The sequence below is a fragment of the Lygodium microphyllum genome, chromosome 6 (genome assembly GCF_053477565.2).
Source record: "Lygodium microphyllum isolate KBCC chromosome 6, Lygodium_microphyllum_v1.1.10, whole genome shotgun sequence".
Classification (NCBI taxonomy): Eukaryota; Viridiplantae; Streptophyta; class Polypodiopsida; order Schizaeales; family Lygodiaceae; genus Lygodium; species Lygodium microphyllum.
In genome coordinates this window covers 170,666,774-170,687,917 of record NC_141140.1, presented here as the reverse complement: position 1 = coordinate 170,687,917, position 21,144 = coordinate 170,666,774, and positions in this window count along the sequence as shown.

Genomic DNA, 21,144 nt, shown 5'->3' with positions numbered 1-21,144 from the left:
GAGCCCTTTGGCCATAGTAGAATGAATATCTACAAACCATATATTTATTATTCAAACAAGCAATTATTCTTATTTAGCAAGCATGAAAATTGATGCCTTCTATCATAGCATCATTTTCCAACAATTGAAAACTAGCATGTAATCGAGTACGAAACCATTTGGTTGATATTCTCATCCTAAGCCAACATTTTATCACCAAGGACAATGTCTTTTGCATATTTGTAATAAGAGAGATAGTCATTTCCTACTAAGAAAAGAGGTTGTTAAATGAATAAGTTCTAGAATGTATGGGTTTAAAGATATGAGAAGGTCAAATTGTTGAGGGAAAATCCACCATATTGATCAATTACTAGAATGAATTAAAAGAAAGTGCAAAAGAGTGAGCTCAATCTTCTTTATTTCTGTAAAGGAGTGAGCTCAATCTTCCTTATTTGATCAATTACCAGAATGAATTAAAAGAAAGTGCAAAGGAGTGAGCTCATACTTCTTTATTTGTGTGCCAAAAGAACCATGATTTTGAGAGAGATCGAGTTGCAAAAACATTGATGATTCATTTGCATCAGCATGCCAAAATCCATATATATCATTGAACTCTAGGTTTTGTAGATTGATATTTGAGACTGCAACCTTTTATGAAAATAGAGGGTAAAAAAGAATAAGTTGTGCATGATGAAGTAGTAAAATGGTAGCTAGATAATGTTTAAAAAAATGAGAGACAAAAATTAACTGTTAGGATAGTGCAACAATTTCAAGTGTAAATAGAACAATGTTCTAAAACATTTTCTCCAATGTTTATGACACATATCTTTTTGCAATGTTAATGTCATGACCATGCGATAGGCACGCATTCCCCGCTAGCAATAGGGTCTTCTGTAGGTTTTCCATAGGCCCGCAAAAGGATGATCCACCAAAAACCTGAATCAACTGGGGCAACTCTTCCAATAGAAACGCAAAAGATGCTAGCAAGAGTGCGAGAAGAAGGGAGCTTATTATCGTTTCCTACATGGAAGATTTGAACATTTTCCACATGTTCATGTCGTTTCTCCCACACGTAATTAGGGGATTGCGTTCCCCATTTGCAATAATGGGGACTCGTAATGAGAATGTACCAACATTTCCTAGCCATCTATACCTACAAATAGGGAATTGCATTGTGCATCTATAATTCTAGGGAATTTTTCAATATCTCCTACATGTCTATACATGTACTCTTGCATAAGACTAGGGAATTAAATTCTGCATTTACAAATGTAGGGAATTTCGGATATAGAGAATTACCTAAATACTCCAAAAACTCTCTTTAGATGAGATTAAGGGAATTCAAGCTTAGGGTTTATATCTTGTACATTCAACCTATAACTAGTGGAATTTGCAGTCGACCATATCAAATGAACCTGCCTTGTGTAAGAGGCACAAATGCACATGCACACCCCACACATAGACCCTCTACTTCCATTTGAATGCTCTTTGATTAATAGGATAAGGTTTTCTTATGAACCTATATTAAATGTTTTAGTTTGTCCATTAGTTTGAGGATGATAGTTGGTACTAAAACATAGTTGTTGGGGGTTCAAGACTACATGTGCCTAGTCACACGCATTTACTTGTACTCACCGCTTGCACACTTATACATTGCAAGTGGCGGCCACTCGTCTTTCTCACTTTATTCTTTATTCTTACTATGAAAATAGAATAAGGGAAGGCATGTTACACTTTGTGATTGTTAAAGTTTCCACACATTGACCTAAAGGTATTCAGGTTGCCGAGATTGGGCACCAAGGCCAAGTGGTGGTTCCAGGGCCGGGCAGTTGGCGGAGACGAGCGCCTGGCGGCGACTTTGGACAAGCGGGTGGCAAGCCGCCAGGGAGAGGGTAGGCGGCAGGGAGACCGGTGGTTTCAGGGCTAGAAGGCAGCTCAACAGGCGCGCGGCGGCCTGCAAACTCGGGGGCGGGGGTGGAAACAACACCTCGAGGGGGAAGAAGGGAGAGGGAGGGATGGAGGCAGGAGGTTGCAGGAGGAGGAGGGGATGGAGGGAAGAGATGGTGGAAGGGAGTTACAAGGAGAGAGAGGGAGGGGGAGGAGAGAGAAAGAAAAAGAATAAAAAAGAAGAGAGAGATAGAGAGAAGGAGAGAGAAGAGAGAAGAGGGGGGGAGTTGGAACGGACGCGGGAGGGGGGGTAATAATTTTTGAAAATTTAATTAATTAATTAATTAAAAATTTAAGAAAGCGTACCCCCGTCCCGCGCAGGTGCGCGGGGTAGGGTAAAAAAAATTACAGTGGTGGGAGCGGAACGACGCCAAGACGTCGGCATGGGGTGCGCTTACGCGAAGGGGCGTGGCAAGACGCGTAAAACCAAAAATGCAGGCGTTCACGTGCAAGACGAGTCGCACGAAACACGCCAAAATAAAGAAAAATTAATATCTCACAATCCGATTGTCAAAACGAAATGGTGTAAAAATGAGAAATGTACAAAACAGTAGGGGGGAAGATAGGGGAAAAGGTCAACAGGGGTTTTGGGGGGAATAAAGGGCGTGCACATGCAAAAAACACAAAAAATGGCCCTAAAAACACATACGGGGATTAATTTCAGGAAATCGACTTGCTAGAATGCAAGGCAGAAAGAAGGAAAAAGGTGCAGAAGAACGCGCTCGACAACTCTATCATGTCAAAACACAGTTTCGGCTGAGATAAGACACGTTCACATGGGAAAAACGTAAAAAGGACACACGCAAATACAGTCAAAAATTAATAACAGAAAATCGGTTCACCGGAATAGAGAGCAGCAAAAACAACAAATGTGCAGGGAAAGGGGTTGCACAAGCTTGTCATGTTAAAATGTAGTTCCGATAGGGCTCGGAGGCGTTGACATGCAAAAAACACCAAAAAGACACTCAAAAATACTTTTAAAAATTAATAATTAAAAATTCGAAAGTCAGAATAGGGGGGAGGAAAAAGGAAAAATGTAGGGAAAGGCGCGGTGGACACGGCTGTCAAGTCAAACTGGAATTCTGATGCAAACAAGGCAGGTTCACATGGAAAAATGTCAAAAAGACGCACGAAAAGGTCCCGAAAAACCACAAAAATTAATATTGGACAAACCGTGCATCAAAATGACACGGAGTAAAAAGGAAAAATGTCAGGGAGAAAGCGGTTGTCAAGGCTATGACGTCAGATCACCGTTCCGAAGCAAGCAAGACGCGTTCACATGGAAAACGGTCCAATTTATGCAAAAGCCTTCAAAAATTAATAACTCAAAAACCATGCATCGGAACAGGGGTAGGTAAAAAGGAAAAGTGGTCAGTTCAAAGGGAAAAATAGGGATGTAAGGGCAAATGGGGATTCCGCTGAATGTAGGATGCGTTCACATGGAAAAACATCAAAATAGAGGAGAAAGAGAAATGAAGGAGGAACAGCCCTAAGGGAGGCATGACAATGGACGGGTGGGTGGGGAAGGGACCCCAGGAGGGTAATAGAAAGTTACGGCGTACATGCAGGATCAGGTTAAGGCAAATGCAGAGGGGTATGCAATGTAGACGCGCAGGGACGCGTCCCCACACTTAAAATCTTAACGGATAGGGTTGACTGAGCAATAGGGACATAATACCACACGAAAAACCAACCGTTAACGTCTCCACACTTAAAACATGAACATCACTGACAACAAAAAGTGTAGGGTTAGAAAAACTTGGCCCATGTTGTTGAGAATGAAGGTTGACTGTCGATGGCACGTCCACTGTCGTTGTCGGCTGCACGAGGTACCAAGGTATATTCATAGCACACATCCTTCGTGGCAGGGACCACGCAGCAGCACCTAGGGAGGTAGCTAATGGATGAATCTCGTCGGGTCGGTGTCCCTGACGAACGAGAGTCACTCAGCTTACAACACTCAGATGGGATGAGAGAACAGTCACTCGCCCCATTACGAACATCACTTGATGAATAATGATTAAAACCCATATCTCACACCCGATTTAGGAATTGACAAGGGGGATGGCGTAGAGGGAGTATACCAGGGTGCACAATTGATGGTGCATAAGTGCGTCCAACCCGTCTTGCATAGGTGCAAAGGAGAAAGGCAAGGGAGCCTTACAGTGCAGTGTACAGAATAGGGTGACGTGTCCTGTGATGACGGCAGAGACCCAACCCCTGGGTGCATAGGGAAATGAAAACGTACCTGACTCCAAAGGTCGTAACGTCCCTCAATCCTCACCTCTCGGTAATTGATTGAAGAAACTCCAATCACACTCAGCCCACCCTCTGTCTCACACTCTGTTGAAAGATACAAGGGGCAGCCATTTCCTGAAACCCGTTGATGTAATCCTCACGGTCAATTGTGCAAAGGTTGTAGGCCTTGTGCGCATTTGATGGTGCAACTGTGCATCCCGCCCAGTGCCAGCATACAATGCAAGAAGGAAGGCCAGGGAGCCTTATGGTGCAGTGCACAAGAACAGATCGTGCTTTGTGCATTGAGAGGCCCATCCCGTGCGTGCAACACTCCATTCACACATCTCACCTCTCATTTGATTTGAAAGGAAAAAGACTGGTCACTCGCCCCACCCTCTGTCTCATGCTCGTTTGATAGTTACAGAGGGCAACCATACTCACTTCCCCATCCGGTGAGGATGAAAGCTCGCGTCACTCGATTGTTTGTCGATGAAGATCGCATCGTTAGTTGTTGAAGAGGCGTACCCAAGGAGGTAGCCATCAGATTGAACGTTGTGTTAGATAGGAACATGGCGTCTGCTAGAGGATCTGTCAAACACTCTGTAGAAAGGCACATGACACAGCGTACCAAGGGAGGCAGCTTCAGAACTAGATCCTAGGGATGCCAACTGATGAGTCCACTTTCTGGATTGCTGGGTGTTGCCACCTTTTCCACAGCCAGCTTCCCGCCCAAGGGTGTTGACCACCTTTTCTTGGAACGAGGCCTGTTATGACAGGGAATTTCTTCCTTTTCTCCCATAACAGTTTTTTTTCTTTTCTTCTTTTCTTGTTTTTTCTTTTTCTTTTTTTTCTTGTTTTTTTTTTCTCCTATTCCTGAGGGTGTCTCCACCTTTTCTCGAAGAATAGGTCGGCATGATAGGGACCGAAGTCCTTTTCTCCCATGACCGATATGTATATTTTTTTTCTTTTTCGAATTAAGCAAGGGAATGGTAGAAATACCATTTGTCAGGACCAACCTCGCCACTGCCGCTGGTGGAAAATAGAGGATAAGAGATCAGGGGCGGGAGGTGAGGCTGAGGGGACAGAGGGTTGCGTCCACCTCATCAGGAGTGGCTGAAGAACGTCTATCAGAAGTAGCATCATAAGTGTTACAGTGCCACGCCAACGGGGGAAAGGATCAGGTGACTATGATTGTCAAGATCCCCAAGGAAGGAAGTACTTCTTCAAGCGATATCCATTAATCAGGAAGGGATCATTAGAGGCATCAACGGTCTGCACTTGAATAGAGCTATTAGGGTTGACAACAAGTACCTTATATGGGCCCATCCACCACTGTTGAAGCTTGCCAGGAAACTTGCCAAATCGTGAATCATAGGCTAGGACCAAATCACCTTCATTGAACTCCTTGTGCTTGATGAAGCTGTCATGGTAAGCCTTATGTCGAGCTTGTGTGGCTTCCATGCACTATAGAGTCATCCTGCATATCTCATCCAAGCATTCCAAGTGCAGGAGATGATGTTGCAGTGAATCATCGTCCCCCAACCGCTCTTTGATAGCCACTCGCAAAGAGGGCAATTCCAGTTCAACAGGGAAAACAGCTTTTGTACCATACACCAGCTGGGACGGGGTTGTCCTATAGTTGCTTTATGGGAGGTTCTGTATGCCCAGAGGGCCTCTGTAAGTCGATCATCCCAATCACGATGATGTGTAGCAATTGTCCTTGTTAGAATCAAGCAAAGGATGCGATTGGTGACTTCGACTTGGCCGTTGGCTCTGGGGTAGTAAGGAGTGGACTTGCGATGGCGGATCTTATACAGCTATGTCAACTCTTCCATGACTTTATTAATGAAATGAGTACCTCTGTCACTTACCAGCTCTAGGGGACTACCAAAACGGGTGATGATATTCTCATACAGGAATAGAGCTACGCTGTTACCATCATCTCGCTTGAGGGCTTTAGCTTCACACCACTTTGTGACATAATCCGTACATACCAGGATGTATCTGTTCTGTTTTCTTCTGGTGGGAGGATCAATTGGGCCGACGAAGTCGATGCCCCACTTCTCGAACGGCTTCAAAGAAAAGATAGGTTGCAGTGGCATAGCGCTGGTCTTGGTGGGTTTCCCCATCCTCTGACAGGCATCACATCGCTTGCAATAGTCATAGGCATCCTTATGAATGGTAGGCCACCAGTAACTTGCTAGCAGAGCCTTCCTGGCTGTAGCTTCTCCTGCAAAGTGGCCTCCACATGGCTTGTCATGGCAAGCCTTCAAAACAATCCCAATCTCATCTCCTGCAACACATCTTCTGAGCACTTCATCTTTGCCTTTCTTGTACAGTGCACCACCTAACAGGGTGTAGGGGGCTGATTCTAACATAAGCTTCTTTCTTTCCCGACTAGAAATGCCAAGAGGGTACTATTGGGTTTCCAGCAGATTGGCAATGTCTGCATACCAGGGGGTTATAGTTTCTACCAGGAACAGGGAAGCATCAGGGAGGTCTGGATCATTCTGCTCCTCGTCTACAGTCTGCGGGATACGTGGCAGATGATCTAAGCCAGAACATGGGAACGACCAGGTTTGGTAATTACCTCGAAGTTGAACTCCCGGAATAAAAGGAGACATCTCATCATTCGTCCTTTCATGTCTACTTTGTTCATCAGGAAGGACAGGGCCTCATGATCCATATAAAATTTAAAGTGGGTAGACAGTAGGTAGTGGCGAAACTTCTTTAGGGAAAACACCATTGCCAAGCACTCTAGCTCGATCACTGTATAGTTTCACTCTCTATCAGTGACTTTCCGACTTGCATAATAGATGGGTTGATCTAATTTAGAGGGGCCCTTTTGACATAGGACAACACCTAGCCCTTCAACTGATGCATCAGTGTGTACATGAAACACCTTCGTTCAATCAGGAGGTTGCAGGATGGGTGCCTCAATTAGACACTACTTCAGAGTGTTGAAGGCTTTGTCACATTCTTTCGTCCAAATAAACTCCGCATCTTTCCTCAGAAGCTTGTGCAAGAGGGTTGCCTTTGTTGCAAAATGGGCTATGAACCTTCTGTAGTAACCCACATGGCCTAGGAATCCCCTCAACTGTTTGAGGTTGGTGGGTGCTGTCAGAGCTGCGATCTTCTCGATCTTTGCAGGGTCTGTTGATATCCCTTGTGCAGAGACAATGTGGCCTAACAGAATTCCTGAGGAGAATCCAAATATACATTTGCCAGGGTTGAGGAAGATCCCATACTCCCGGCATCGGTAAAAGCATTGTTCCAAATGTCCCCAGTGTTCACGGATCAAACTATAGACACATAAGTCGTCCAAATATACCTCAATAAAGTCGTGTAGATGATTTTGGAATGCGGCCATCATGACTCACTAGAAGGTAGCAGGGGCATTGCAGAGCCCAAACGGCATCACTCGATAAGCGTAGGTCCCCCATTTTGTGGTGAAGGTTGTTTTTTACTGATCTTCTTCTGCTATTTGCATTTGGTTATATCCACTAAATCCATCTAGAGTAAAGCTCATGTCCTGCCACTGTGTCCAACAGCTGGTCTGTAAAAGGGATAGGAAAGTGATCCTTCTTCATCTTGGAATTCAACTTGCAGAAATCCACACATATACGAAGCTTGCCATTCTTCTTGGGTACAACCACGATGGGTGAGACCCATTCACTGTTGGCCACTGGATAGATGAACTCCACTTCCAAAAGCTTCAGCAGCTCTGCTTTCACCACTGTGGAATAATTCGGGTTCATTCGCCTCTCTCGTTGCCGTAATGGCTTGGCATCAAGCTCCAAATCAATATGATGCTGACATATTGTGGGATCAATCCCCTTTAGGTCTTTATAGGACCATGCAAACATGTCCAAATTCTCTTTCAACAAGTTGTACAAAGTTGACAACTCCTCTTCTGGTAGGCTGCTACCCACCTTCAAGTTGTGTTCAGTGTCATCTCCATCCACAAAGGTTAACTGCCTTTTAGCTTCTACTTCACGGATGAAGGTTCCACGGACTGCTTCTAGGTACAGATCCGACTCCTTCAAGGGGGTGGTGTCCTCTTCTGATGTCCCACTAGACCCAACGTCTTCGTTCAGTAGGGACTTAGGTTGCTCCTTGAAATGCTGAAATGGGATCAGCGTTGTCTCGGTTTTGGTTTGAATGTTAATCACCTTAGAGCTTGAGGACTCCTCTTTGGAGGATGCATCCAGGAATGTTACATAACAGGAGCTCTTGGAATTCTATTGTAGCCTTGGGACTGTACTTGTTGACAAGGAGCATCATCATCATCCTTTCTTGACAAGTGTGGATGGGTGCGACAAGAACCACTGATAAAAGACGGCTTATTTTGCTTGATCCACTTCTTATATAGGCTTTGCCTATGGAAAGATCCATTTACCAATCCAAAGGGTACCATGGCCATTCTGTCCCACAACATGGAGTCTGCTGCTTCTGAAGCTTCTAGAACTCCCTCCTTATCTATGCCTTTTGTGGGTGGAGTGATTTCTTCTATCTCGCTTTCAAAGTCTCCTTCTTCAGATTCATCATCATCCTCTTCAGACTCCGGCTCTGCCTCTATAGGCGCTCTGTAACAGAAGAACAGGTCCTCTGCTTCGCCTTCTGCCTCTGTCTCTGGCTCTGCTATGGCCATGTAACAGGGAGAGCAGTACATCCATGCTTCTATCTCACTGTTAGAAGTGATTTCGGAAATCGTTCCTGGTTCAGGCAGGAAGTATTCACCCATTGATAATGGCTTTGCATCTTTTGGGAGTTGGCTTACAATATCCACTGTTAGGGAATGTGCCTTTGTTTTCTTGGAAAGGATCTATTTGACAGCATCTTTTTTTTTTATGTTCCATCTGTAGCCTCATTGGGGGAGTAAGAAGATAATTCCAAGGAGGTGGATCCATGTCCTTTTTGAGCACCATATAGCTTCAACACCACTTTATTGGGTCCTCTACCCAAGGTCAAAGTTCCTTTGAACCAATCCGTCCTTGCTCTGGCTTCAAAAAGTCATGGTCTGCCCAGTAACAGGGGGTGAGATGTACCATAAGAGTTTGGCTTCACCACCAGATAGGTTAGCCAATAATCTTTTCCAGCCACTGTAGTCTTCACATATGGGAGAATGCCAAAAGGCTTGATTCTGCTCTGATCCGCCAGTCTGATGAGCCATAGAGTTGGTTGCATACCTTGTAGGCCTAGATCCTTCATTGTCACATCTGTCATAATCTTCACTGATGAGCCACCATCAATCAATGCATTTGCAATAAAGCAGCCTTCTATCCACACGCCAGTCTCTGGGCTACCAGGATCTAAGAAGGCGCTAGCCACATCCACTTCTTTTACAGGCTCTGGAGCTTTGTTGGACTTTGTTGCTGTTGAGGGAGCAATCCTTAAGCCACATCTTCTTGTCAATATACTTTTGAACCTTTTTCGGCAACTGGGAGACAACATAAAAAATTGTCAAAATGTGAGGTTTGGTTTAAAGGTATCTAGATCTCTGACCAGATCGTATTTCTTAATAGGATCCACAGGCTTCTCTAATCAATTAGGGAATGGGGCGACACCCATTTTCATTTTCCTTCTTTCTTCCAACAGGGGCATCATGGGGACTTCTTCTGCCACTTGTGGCTCTTCCTCCTCTTCTATCTCCTGGACTTCTAGTCTTGTCTCTGGAATTGTCTTTGTGACTCTCTGTGGCACTGTAGTGCTCTGTACGGCACTGTCAGGCTCTGTTCTGCTCTATTCTTCTGTTGGAAGATTGAACTTCACTGTTCTGGCAGGAGGATTATTTTCTTTATGGACAGGTGGTTCCTTCTTCTTTGCATGTGTGATGGCAACAACTTCCAATTCCACTAAATTGGAGGTAGGCTCTTGGGCCTTGAACTGATTATCAATAGCACTATTTTTCACTGGGGTTGGGCTTGGACAGTCTTTTGCAGTATAGCCTTCTCCTTTGCATCGACTGCATAAGGGCTTGTAATCCACTGACCTTCTGGGATTTGGACAATTTGGTGAAATGTGTCCCTTTTCTCTGCATCTGTAACACTCCACTTTTGATCTCTGACCACCGCCACACTGTCTTCCTCTATAACTTTGAGAGGGAAACCTCCTGGGTCCGAAATTAGGACCAAACTTTCTAGGCTTGGGTCCAATATCCTGTGTTGTCATTTTAGATTTCAACAAGTTCAACCTTGCATCTTCTTCCTTCCTTCTCCTATCATGCATCTCCTTCAAAGAGCAAATATCCTCTGTATGGTTCTTCCGCAAACAGTAGGAACATAAGGCTCCAAGAATGGTTGGTTTTCATGTACATTCAGTGGCTAAATGGCCTGCTTGACGACACTTACCACACCAAGTATTTGACCTCATCACGTCTCTTCCTGCTCCTGCAAGAGTGGATATATTGGCGGTATTCACTTTCAGTGTCTGCAACTGCTCTGTAATCACATCCATCAACTCTTTTTTGATATTTGCAACTGAGTTGGATAAATAATCCTTCAAGCTTTTTCCTCCTGAGGCAATGGTAGGAGGGTTTTGAGGAGTCTCTGTAATCACTGCATAAACATGTTGGGCTGGTGCAAAGGGGTCTCTGTTCTGATTCTGATTCAGAGCTCCTGTTTGAACTGTTGGTTGTTGGCTCCAGTTGGTAGGGTTCCACTGTTGCTGCTGATTTGGCATTGGGGGAATTGTTTGGGACCATTGTTGTTGTGGTTAAACCATCATTTGAGACATTGATTGTGGCCACTGTGGATTTGGTGCACTGTACTGTGATACTGGGGGCATCTGCTGGTAGAGGTAGGGGACAGTCCCTAGGATTGTATTTGGTGGGTACATCATTCCTGGCATCAGAGAAGGTGGGACTCCTCTTCTTGGATTCATCACCAATCTAGCTTCCACTTCATCATACAGTCTTGCACCTTCTGTTGCAGCTTGTAGTGTGGCTGGTCTTTGCAGCTCCACAAACTTACGAACTTCTGGTTGTAATCCTCTGAGAAACACTTCCTTCTGAATGCCATCATCCAGATTATGGTTGGTCCATCTCTTCAGTACGGATTCTATTCGTGAGACATAAGCTTCTACTTTTTCTACAGAGGATTGACTTAAATTCATGAACTCCTCTCACATCCGCTCTTCAAAATCTTCACACCTGAATTTAGTGAGAAAGGCCAACTTCAGGTTGTCCCATGTGCCAAAAGTTCCTACTGTTTGTCTCTCATACCACTGAAATGCCGTGTCCTTGAAAGTGGTGAGGAAGATTGCCAACCAATGCTCAGGGATTCTAGCATTGTTAGTCACACTTGCTACCATAAACTCTGCTACATGAAGATCGGGGTCTTCATTGTACTCACCCTTAAAAATTGACAATGGGACTACATTTGTTGGCCTGCCATCAATATTTCCAGGATGGATGTGGCTTGGAAGTGGACCTCCAGCAAGAGGAGGAAGGGCTTGATGTGCCATTGGGACTTCTGTAAAGAGTCTCACAAGGGCGTCAAAGGCGGCTTCTCCTGCTAGCTTGTTCTCGCCTTTGATTATTGCTTTCTCTTTTCTCACATACCTCTGGACTCGTTCTAATGCTTGCCTCTTTATTGCATCATTCATCAGGGGATTAGCTCCACTATGTTGTTAGTACTCCACAGAGGGATAACAGAAGGCTTCAGTCTCTGGAGGACTCTCTTATCAACATTTCTTCTACTTCTTCCTTTTCAACATCTCTGAATTATGCTTTCATGCCACTACACAGAGGAAGGTATTCGGTTCTGAAGGTGTCAAAATGCATACGTTTAAGCATTGTGGTGGTGCCATCAACATAGTAATGCCAACGTCTGATGGTTTCAAATAGTGTATGTTGTAAAGAACACTCTGTCTACCAACTTCCAGTGGGTTGCCAATTGGACAAACAAAAGATTGTCAAAACACCAAGCATCCCACGTATCTTGTTGTTGAGCGTCTACGAACAATTCCCAGCTCTGCTCCTTATTTTTGTGGACCTCCACAAACCACTATTCCTGAAGCTTCTTGACTATTTCCCACTTGATGATGTCTGGAAATTCTTCAATGAAGGCCAAATCCTCCATTGATACTCATTCTCTCTGTTCTACTCTTCAGTTTTGTGGGAGGAACTTTGCAACTGTGATGCAACTTTCTACAGCTTCAGAGGGCAGTGAAAACAGATCGTCTCATAGAGGGACTTCATCAGAATGGCATTGTGCTTTCTCCATTGGTGAATGAATCTTTTGTAGAATGTTTCCTTGGCAGTGAAGGCTTGCAATTATTCAACCGTGGTAGGAACTCTACTATCCATTGATTTACTTCTTTTTCCACAGTGCCACTTCTTCCATTTTCAGCCTCTGTTTGTGCTTATTGATGACAGTTTTCCCCGGTTGCGCACCAAAAACATGGAGCCCCAAGAGAGACACCAAGGAAATAGGGTTTCTACTGCAAGAAAATCTATCTTTCCATCATCAACAAGATTTTTTATTAAGTTTTATATGATCACAATGAAGAAAAGAACTCTAGGCACAACAAATCTTCATGCAGTATCATGTAGATCTCCCAATAATTTTATAAAATCAACCATATTATTCATAATCTTCATAATCTCCATCAAAAGAACAAAGAACAAAAAGGAATACACCATCTTTGAATGGAAACACATCACATATTATTCATCTTCAATGTCTTCATAGTTCTCTCTCTCAATCTCTCATATACAATTACAATGTTTTGATAAAATTGACTATCTCTGGCTCTCTCTCTCTCTCTCTCTCCATCAATAGTACATCATATCCTCACTACAATAATCAATAATCACACTCAATAATCCTTCTTAGGTCGTGGATACACCTTCCAAAAGGTATGTCTGGTATGAAGGGTCACCAGAGACTTCATAGTGTCCTGTGAGATCTGAACTGTCTTTTGTAACCTTCTGTAAATCTTTAGCAGTTACTTCTTCACTTCAATTAGCTTGGATAGAGCTTCCATTCATCCTTTCCTAAGACAAAAACACTTCCCAAAATATCCACACATCCATCATAACACTCAACAGAAACAACAGAAAAGAACCACAGAGCAACAGAAGTACAGAACAACAGAGCTACAGAAGCTTACAGAACTTCACAGAAGATCAACAAAATCCATAAAAATCATAAAAAACAAAACAAAGCCAATTCAATCTTTCATAAACCTCTTTACACCACTTCAATCATCTCTCAAAAAATTCATTCAACCATCTCTACTACCAAAACAGAAAAAAAACAGAAGAAAACAGAAGAAAATCAGACCTTACAGAACCAAACATCCTCATCAAAAACCATAAAAAACCCTTCAAACTTATCCAAACCTTTCCAAACACTTCAAAATAAACAACCATTTATCATTAAAAACAACAAAAAATCATCCCAAAAACCAATATATTTCACACTCAACAACAACAAAATTGAGAAGAACTTCTATTGATCCATCAAGAGAATGTGTAAAAAGCAGGATGCAATAACCTATTCCTTTCCATGCATTGAGTGTGACAAATTTTACGACTTTCATCAATGCAACCTTCCTTGAACTTATTATTATTATTATCATTTTAATCAATGCAATCTACTCTTGCAACTAATATTTTTACTTGTTGAAGGCGGATTATGAAGTCAAATTACAAGCTTAATTTTAGCAAGAGTATATGAGTTTGGGACCTGGTTCCCATCGGTTGAGATCCCATTGGTGGCAATGGCCCCGTCTCGATCGCACTTACTCGCATGGTTGCCCGACACGTGCCTCTTAGGTGCCATACTTCGCAGGAAATTAGCAATTGTACACGAGGTAAAATTCTCTTACGCTTCGCATAAAATTTTCTCCAAAAGCTCCCATGACTTGCAGCACCTTCGACAATCCAAATGGGCGAATCCCAGGAAGGAGGGAAGACTCCCTCTAAGCTAGGGATACTTGGAATTTTCCTAGAACCTTCCAAAGCTCTCTCTCTCTCTCCCTCTTCTTCTTCTCTTATTCTCCTCTCTCCCTCTTCTTCTCCTTCTTCCCCTTCTTCTTCTTCTCCTTCTCCTTCTCTCTCTCCCTCTTCTTCTTTCTCTTCTCCTCTTCTTCTGCTTTGGAGCCCCAAGAGGAACACCAAGGAAAAGGGAATTCTCTTGCAAGAAATAATATCTTGTAACATCAACAAGATTTTATTTCATTCTTTTGATCATCAAAATAAAGAAAACAGCAATTCTTCACGCAGCATCATAATAGATTTCTCCCACGAATTTGATAGAATCAGCCATAATCTTCAACATCTTTATAGAATTCTTCAATAGAACAAATAACACAAAAGAATACAACATCTTTGAATGGAAATTAATCACATAATATTCATCTTCAATGTCTTCATAATTCTCTCTCTCAATCTCTCACATATAGTAACATTGTTTTGATAGAATTGGCTATCTCTAGTTGTCTCTCTTTCTCCTTATCAATACTACATCATCTCCTCACTACAATGCTCTCATAATAACTCTCAAAAATACTTCTTAGGTCATGGATGCATCTCCCAAGAGGTATGTCTGATATGAAGAGTCACTAGAGCCACTACAGTGTCTTTTCACAGCTCACTATTGTCACTGTCACTTAGTCTTCTCTTCAATCTTCAACAGCTGCTTCTTCCACTTGTTTTAGCTCTTTTGAACTTAGATTCATCCTTTCCAAAGGTTAGAAAACTTTCCCAAAGTCACACATACATTCTACAAAATACTTACAGAAGGTCTACAGAACAGTTACAGTACAGTACCAGAACAGCTACAGTATAGTTATAGTATAGAGACAAAGCAGAGACAGAGGCTCTACAGAAGGTCTATAGAGGGTAAGAGAAGGTCATCAGAACCTCATAAATCATACTCAAACCTTTTCAAACTATCAAAAACTATTCAATAAGCTTTCAAAAGATCTCAATCTTCATCAATCATTAATCCATGCTTCATACAGAAGAAAATCAAAACAAAACAAAAGCTATACAGAAGGTATATAGAACCAATCAGAACCTCATAGAGCTTCATCTCTCTACTGAGAATCATCATGAACTTCCAAAACATAATCAATATCATCCAAAACACTCTCAAATACTTCCTTTAACAACCATACATCACTCTAAATCCATCAAAAATCAATCATTCAGTCCTCAAAAACAACAAAAATTAGTAAAAAATTCAGTCTTTTTCTAGTCTCAACATATCCCCACACTTAGAAAGGAAGCATCCTAGCGACCTAAGGAAAAGAAGAATATAAGTTCATTAAAGAGCTCAATTTTATCTTCAGTAGGATCTTCAATAATCTCTCCAAACCACTACTCCAACTTATCACCTGTATTTGAGAGAAAAATACTACTAAAGGAAAACTTTCGTTATTCATTAACTCATCTAATTAATCATTTAAAAACCATAACAAATTTGTAAAGGATATAAGAGGTTTTTCTTAGCTTTCCACCATAGGCTTTCCATCCAGCAGAAGAGCTCTTGAACAAGTTATTCTCAATCAACACAAACTCAACACATACAATTATTTCAACACATACACAAACACTAACACAACCATCTGAATGACACCTCCAAAAAGAGAGATATATCATTAAGTATCATCCAAAATGCATTGCAAAGGCATCAATGAATATGATCCCTTTTGAAGGCTTGGTGGTTTCGAAAGTGATCCATGGAGAAGGATTCATCTACAAATGTATTTGGAGGATTTTGAAAGAACTGTAGGTAGCATATCCTTTCTAGCAAAACAAGGTATCTACTAGGTAGACATAGGGCATGAAAATACAGGACATCCAACTGGTGGGAGTCAATATTCACATTGACATTCATACAAAGTTTTGGAATGGCCTTTTGATCATTATGGGAATGCCAATGCATGTATGCTAGATACGAAGCAAGATGAGCTGTCAATCTCACTGAAGGATCTAGAGATTGTGAATATTTGTGAGCAAAATGAAGGTAGTTCTAGTATGCTTGACTGGCAGTCATCCAATCTCCTGGAATTATTGGTCAGTTTATGTGAGGTCGTATAAGAGAATTAGTCGATCTCCATCCTCGTCTTCTCGGAATCTCTTGATCAAACTCTTCATATTCACAAACCAACTGAGGGGGTTGAGAAATAGAAGTGGTAGGAGACGGAAGTGGAATAAGTAAAAGTGGATGAAGAGATGGGTAGGAAAAATCATAAAAGGAGGAATAAGCTAAAGAAGGAGTGGCTGAAAATTTTAGGGAATCAGTTAGGAAAGGTAGAAGATACATGGATGGATGGAGAAGGGCATGGTGGAGAAGGGGAAAATACTCTATCTTCGATAAAAGAGCAATATGTAAATATTGGATTTTGAGGAAAAGATTGAGGTTGGAAAAGAAGGGGTAAGATTGCTGTTGAATTGGTTTGATAAAGGGAAATATATGTATCATAGCGATGAGCCATTTGTTGGTAATATAGTAGGCTAGGAATAGAGGGACCTAAGATAGATATTCTCTGATAGGCATAAAAAGAGGTTGAATCAAATGGATTGTTTTTGGAAAGGTGAGCTAAGAGATCCACCCTCAGTTGGTTAGTGCTCTGAGCATAGGTAGAAGCTTGTGTTCTGTCGTTGATTCAAGACCATAGAATCAATCATTGAGTGCCAGGAATTATCAGGGCAAGTAGCCACTTTTTAGGAGTAACTCTGGAACATGTCATCTATTCACACCTCCAAATAGTTGACATACAAAACAGCTTGCAAAACCACGTCTCCCACATACCAGGCCATATCTACGTCATCTGGAATCAACAGATCTCCCCATAGATAAATATATGACAACAACATGGTATCCGTCGTCATAGAATCTTCAAACACCATACGGACCACTTCTATCAGTAACTTAGGAGACCAAACCCCACTCCAACCATCCTCTGGAAGAGGAAGATCCATCATTGAAAGCTTCATGTAAAAGGACAACTTCTGCAATTGATAGTGGACAAAGAAAGAATGGTTCGGAGGAACATATTTCTGGAAATGCTCAAATGTAGACCATAGCAGATCCATCCTGGACTGCAATTGTTTCACTTTATCTTGGAATAAAGGACACAAGGTAGCCTATCTCTGGAGAATTGCCAAGTCCTGCTTTGAGAGAGAAGGGATCAGTGGAACATTAGGGCTTGGAGGAACAGACCGTGACTGTGTCAGTTGGTCTTGCAACTGCTTGATTTGGGAAGCTTGTGATTCCACTGTGTCATTAGCAGTCTGTAAGGCTGTGACTTTTATATCGAAAAGAGTTTGAAACTCTTTCACTTCTTTGGTCATCCTCTCCTTCTCCTCTGAGATTTTCGTGACCTTTGATTGAGCTTCTATTAACTGAATCTTCAAAGAAGATATCTCTTCTCTTTGGATCTCAATCATTTGGGTTTGTTGCTCCATCTGCTTAAACAGATCTGTAGTGTGTCTTTGGCAGAGGCTAACTCTGATGTTGCCTTATGCAACTGGTCTTTGGACTGCATCAGTTCTTTATAAAAGGAAGCATACAGCTGTTGAACACAAACTATCACTAAAAGTTCAATTGAACTCTGGATGTCTTTATAGAGGAATGGAATGGCATCTCCCGACACTAAACTGTTCAGTGAAGGGACTGATATGTCCAAGGAACCCTCTCTATGTGCTCTGAACAAGTTGTTACATGTAAGATAAGCAGGAAGGTCACTGCCAAATGTAGCAGGAATTGTAACTGAAGGAGCTTTATCTGCCACACGCTTCAAGCATTTTCGTTGAATGACCAGGGGAGGAGGAGAATCCACATCCTCTATATCAATAGGTTCTAACTCTTCTGAAGGTGGAGGAGGAGGTACTGGATAAGATGAAGGAGGTGGAGGCATACTCTTCTTAAGGCCTGAGTATGTCAAGAAAGCAGACAGGTAGGACCCATATGTGACATTTGTGACATTTCCTCTGGTTACTTTGACGAAATATTGATCCATCTTTGTGAGTAGATAAGTTCTCTAATCAATAGATTCTCCTTTTAACACCATCCTAGAAGCTGTAGAGAGCTCTTTGGACAAGTAATGGGATGGCGTTTTGATAGGCATGAACCTGTCTTGGAGAAACTGGCAAACCAACTTCCACACAGGATCAGTGATCATGGGAAAGGAGACTCCTGAAGTGTTGATCACTTTTTTAACATCCAGAATTTCCTTGGTCTGTTTCTGTAACAGCTTGAAAATCTCATCGTTGGAGAATAATTATCGAGCTGTAAAAAAGGGCTCTCCTTTGTAGGGAAGAGACAAAGCCTTCCCTAACCCTTGGGGTGTCAATGCCATGGAAGTACCATGGACCAGTCCTGACTTCTTGCCGTATGAGGCAAGGAACTCATCACATATGGATGGATCTTCTGGAATCAAGGGGAAGGAGGCAGCCACGAAAGTCACGAGTCCTGCCTTCGCTATAGGCTCAAAAGTGAGTAGGGAAGAGTAATCCCTACTAAACAGTGGAACATACTGGATAGGGGGAGGAGTGTGAGACACCATTCAGATGGAAAACACACTTACCACAACACAGACAATCACAAAGAATTCCTGCAAAACAACCAAAGGGCTATCAGAAAGAAATCAATCAAAATAAGGACACACATACAGACATAGACGTAACTAACCTAGTTACCACCCCAGACAATACACAACCTAGAAAAAATTCGGCATGATCGCTACACAGATGCGACCGAAAACTTCATGCGATGCAACATTCAAGCACCCAAATCCCCGTATCAGGCAAGAAAGAAAGAACTACACAACATTCCCCTAATCGTAACACATAGACAAATCATAATACTATAAAAATGTAAATCAAGACCGGACCATAACCTTGATCATCAGGGTCAACTAAAAGACATTTACGCACCCATCCCACGAAGCGTGTTTACTAAAAGGAGGAAAAAGTACAGTGAGGGGGAATTATTTTTAATGAAGTGTTTATTTTAAGAAATTATTAACAATGGGTGACATTTGATTAGGTTATAAACCTTAATAAGAAAACAACGATTCCTTCTTAAAAATTTAATTACAAATTATTAAGGTGAAACGGTGCTTTATCGCAACCCGAACTATGATTCGCAGACTGGGTCTCTAAATGCAAATTCCTTAATTAAAAATTAATAGTGATGTGGAGCATTTTTTTGCCAGCGCGTGCTCTTTAATGACAGCTGATTCATTTTTATTACAAATTAAGGTGCCTCTTAAGCACACGTAGTGCGTGCAAAGTGAATGGCTCGTTGATTTTTAAATGATTAAATTGTGTGTATAGCGCGACTGCGCGTGGAAAATGTGGGTGAATAAATAGTTCATTTTAGCAATTAATTGTGATTAAGGGGGTAATGAAAATAAATAAAGCTCACATAATAAATACCTGGTAAGGGTGTGTATGCAATGGCCTGAAGGTACACGGAAGAGTCCCCCAAAAGCAATGAATCTAGTCAAACAAAATCAAAGACCACTAACTGAACAAAAAAGAAAACACCTTAGTGGGTTTGTTAATTTTTAATGTATTTTTAATTTTTTATTTTGTATTGTGTTTGGGTTATATTTTAGGTGTGTTTGTTTTGGTTTTATAGTGTGGTTTGGTTAATTTATATTATTATGTGTTTTTATTTGTTTGTTTTATGTGTTTCTTTTTCTTTTTCTAATAGATTATTTGTGGTTGTTTTTTTCTCTCAAAAGGAATAATAATTAAATCAAGATATATAGCACATGGATATGTGATGAAGGATAAAAAATAAAATTTCAGCCATGTAGGAAATGTCCACAATTTATGTTATGAAAATAAGTTTTTTTTTTCAAAGAATATTTTGGTATTGTATGAAAATATATTGAAGTGAGAAATTAGTGAAAAAAGGTCAGGGGGTGGGTGGAAATTTTTTGGAACTTTTTTGAATTAATTTCTTAATTTTTACTAATTTTAAATGAATTTTATCCATTTTTCAAGTAATTTTGAATGAATTTTCAAATGTTAAATTTTTTGTAATTTTGTTTATTTAAATTTCCACCTGACGAATATTCTGAAAAATGGTAGAAATATGTGGAAATTTTTAGATTTTTTTTTGTATTTTTTCTAAATTTAAATGAATTTTTTAAATTAACTAAATCAATTAAATGGTGTAAATCAGGTTAGTTGGGTAAGTAAGGTCAAGTCAAGTCAACTAAGGCAAGTTAGTCTAGATAAGTCATGTAAGTCAGGTAAGTCAAGTATGGGCTAGTTAGGTTAGTCTGAGTTAGTCTAGGTTAGTTAGGTTAATTAAGGTAGTCTAGGGTTAGTTAGTCAAGTTAAGTTAGTTTAGTCAAGTTCTAACTAACCAAGGTTAGACTAACTAACCTAGGGTTAGTTAGTGGGGGGTGGAACTAACCTGAGTTAGGTTAGTGAGACTAACTACACTTAGGTTAGTTGGGACCTAACTCTAGTTAGGTTAACTTAGAACCTAACCCTAGTTAGGTTAGTGGGAACCTAACCCTAGTTAGGTTAGTTACTAACTACAGTTAGGTAGGTTAATTGAAGTGGGGTTAAGTTAACTAAATGGGGGTTAATCTAACTAAAGTTAGGTTAGTTGAACTTAAGCTAGTAGGTTAGTTTTAACTTGGCTTGAGTTAGATGGTGGGAGGAGGAGGAGGAGGAGGAGGAGGAGGAGGAGGAGGAGGAGGAGGAGGAGGAGGAGGAGGAGGAGGAGGAGGAGGAGGAGGAGGAGGAGGAGGAGGAGGAGGAGGAGGAGGAGGAAGAAGAAGAAGAAGAAGAAGAAGAAGGAGAAGGAGAAGAAGAAGAAGAAGAAGAAGAAGAAGAAGAAGAAGAAGAGGGGGAGGTGGGTGGTGGGTGGTGGGTGGAGGAGGAGGTCGGGGCGATGGGTGGAGGAGGTCGCGCTAGAGATGGTGGGTGAAGGATAGGTGGCGGCGATGGTGGAGGAGGCCGCGCTGGAGGCGAGTTGGAGGCGGCGGTTGGAGGCG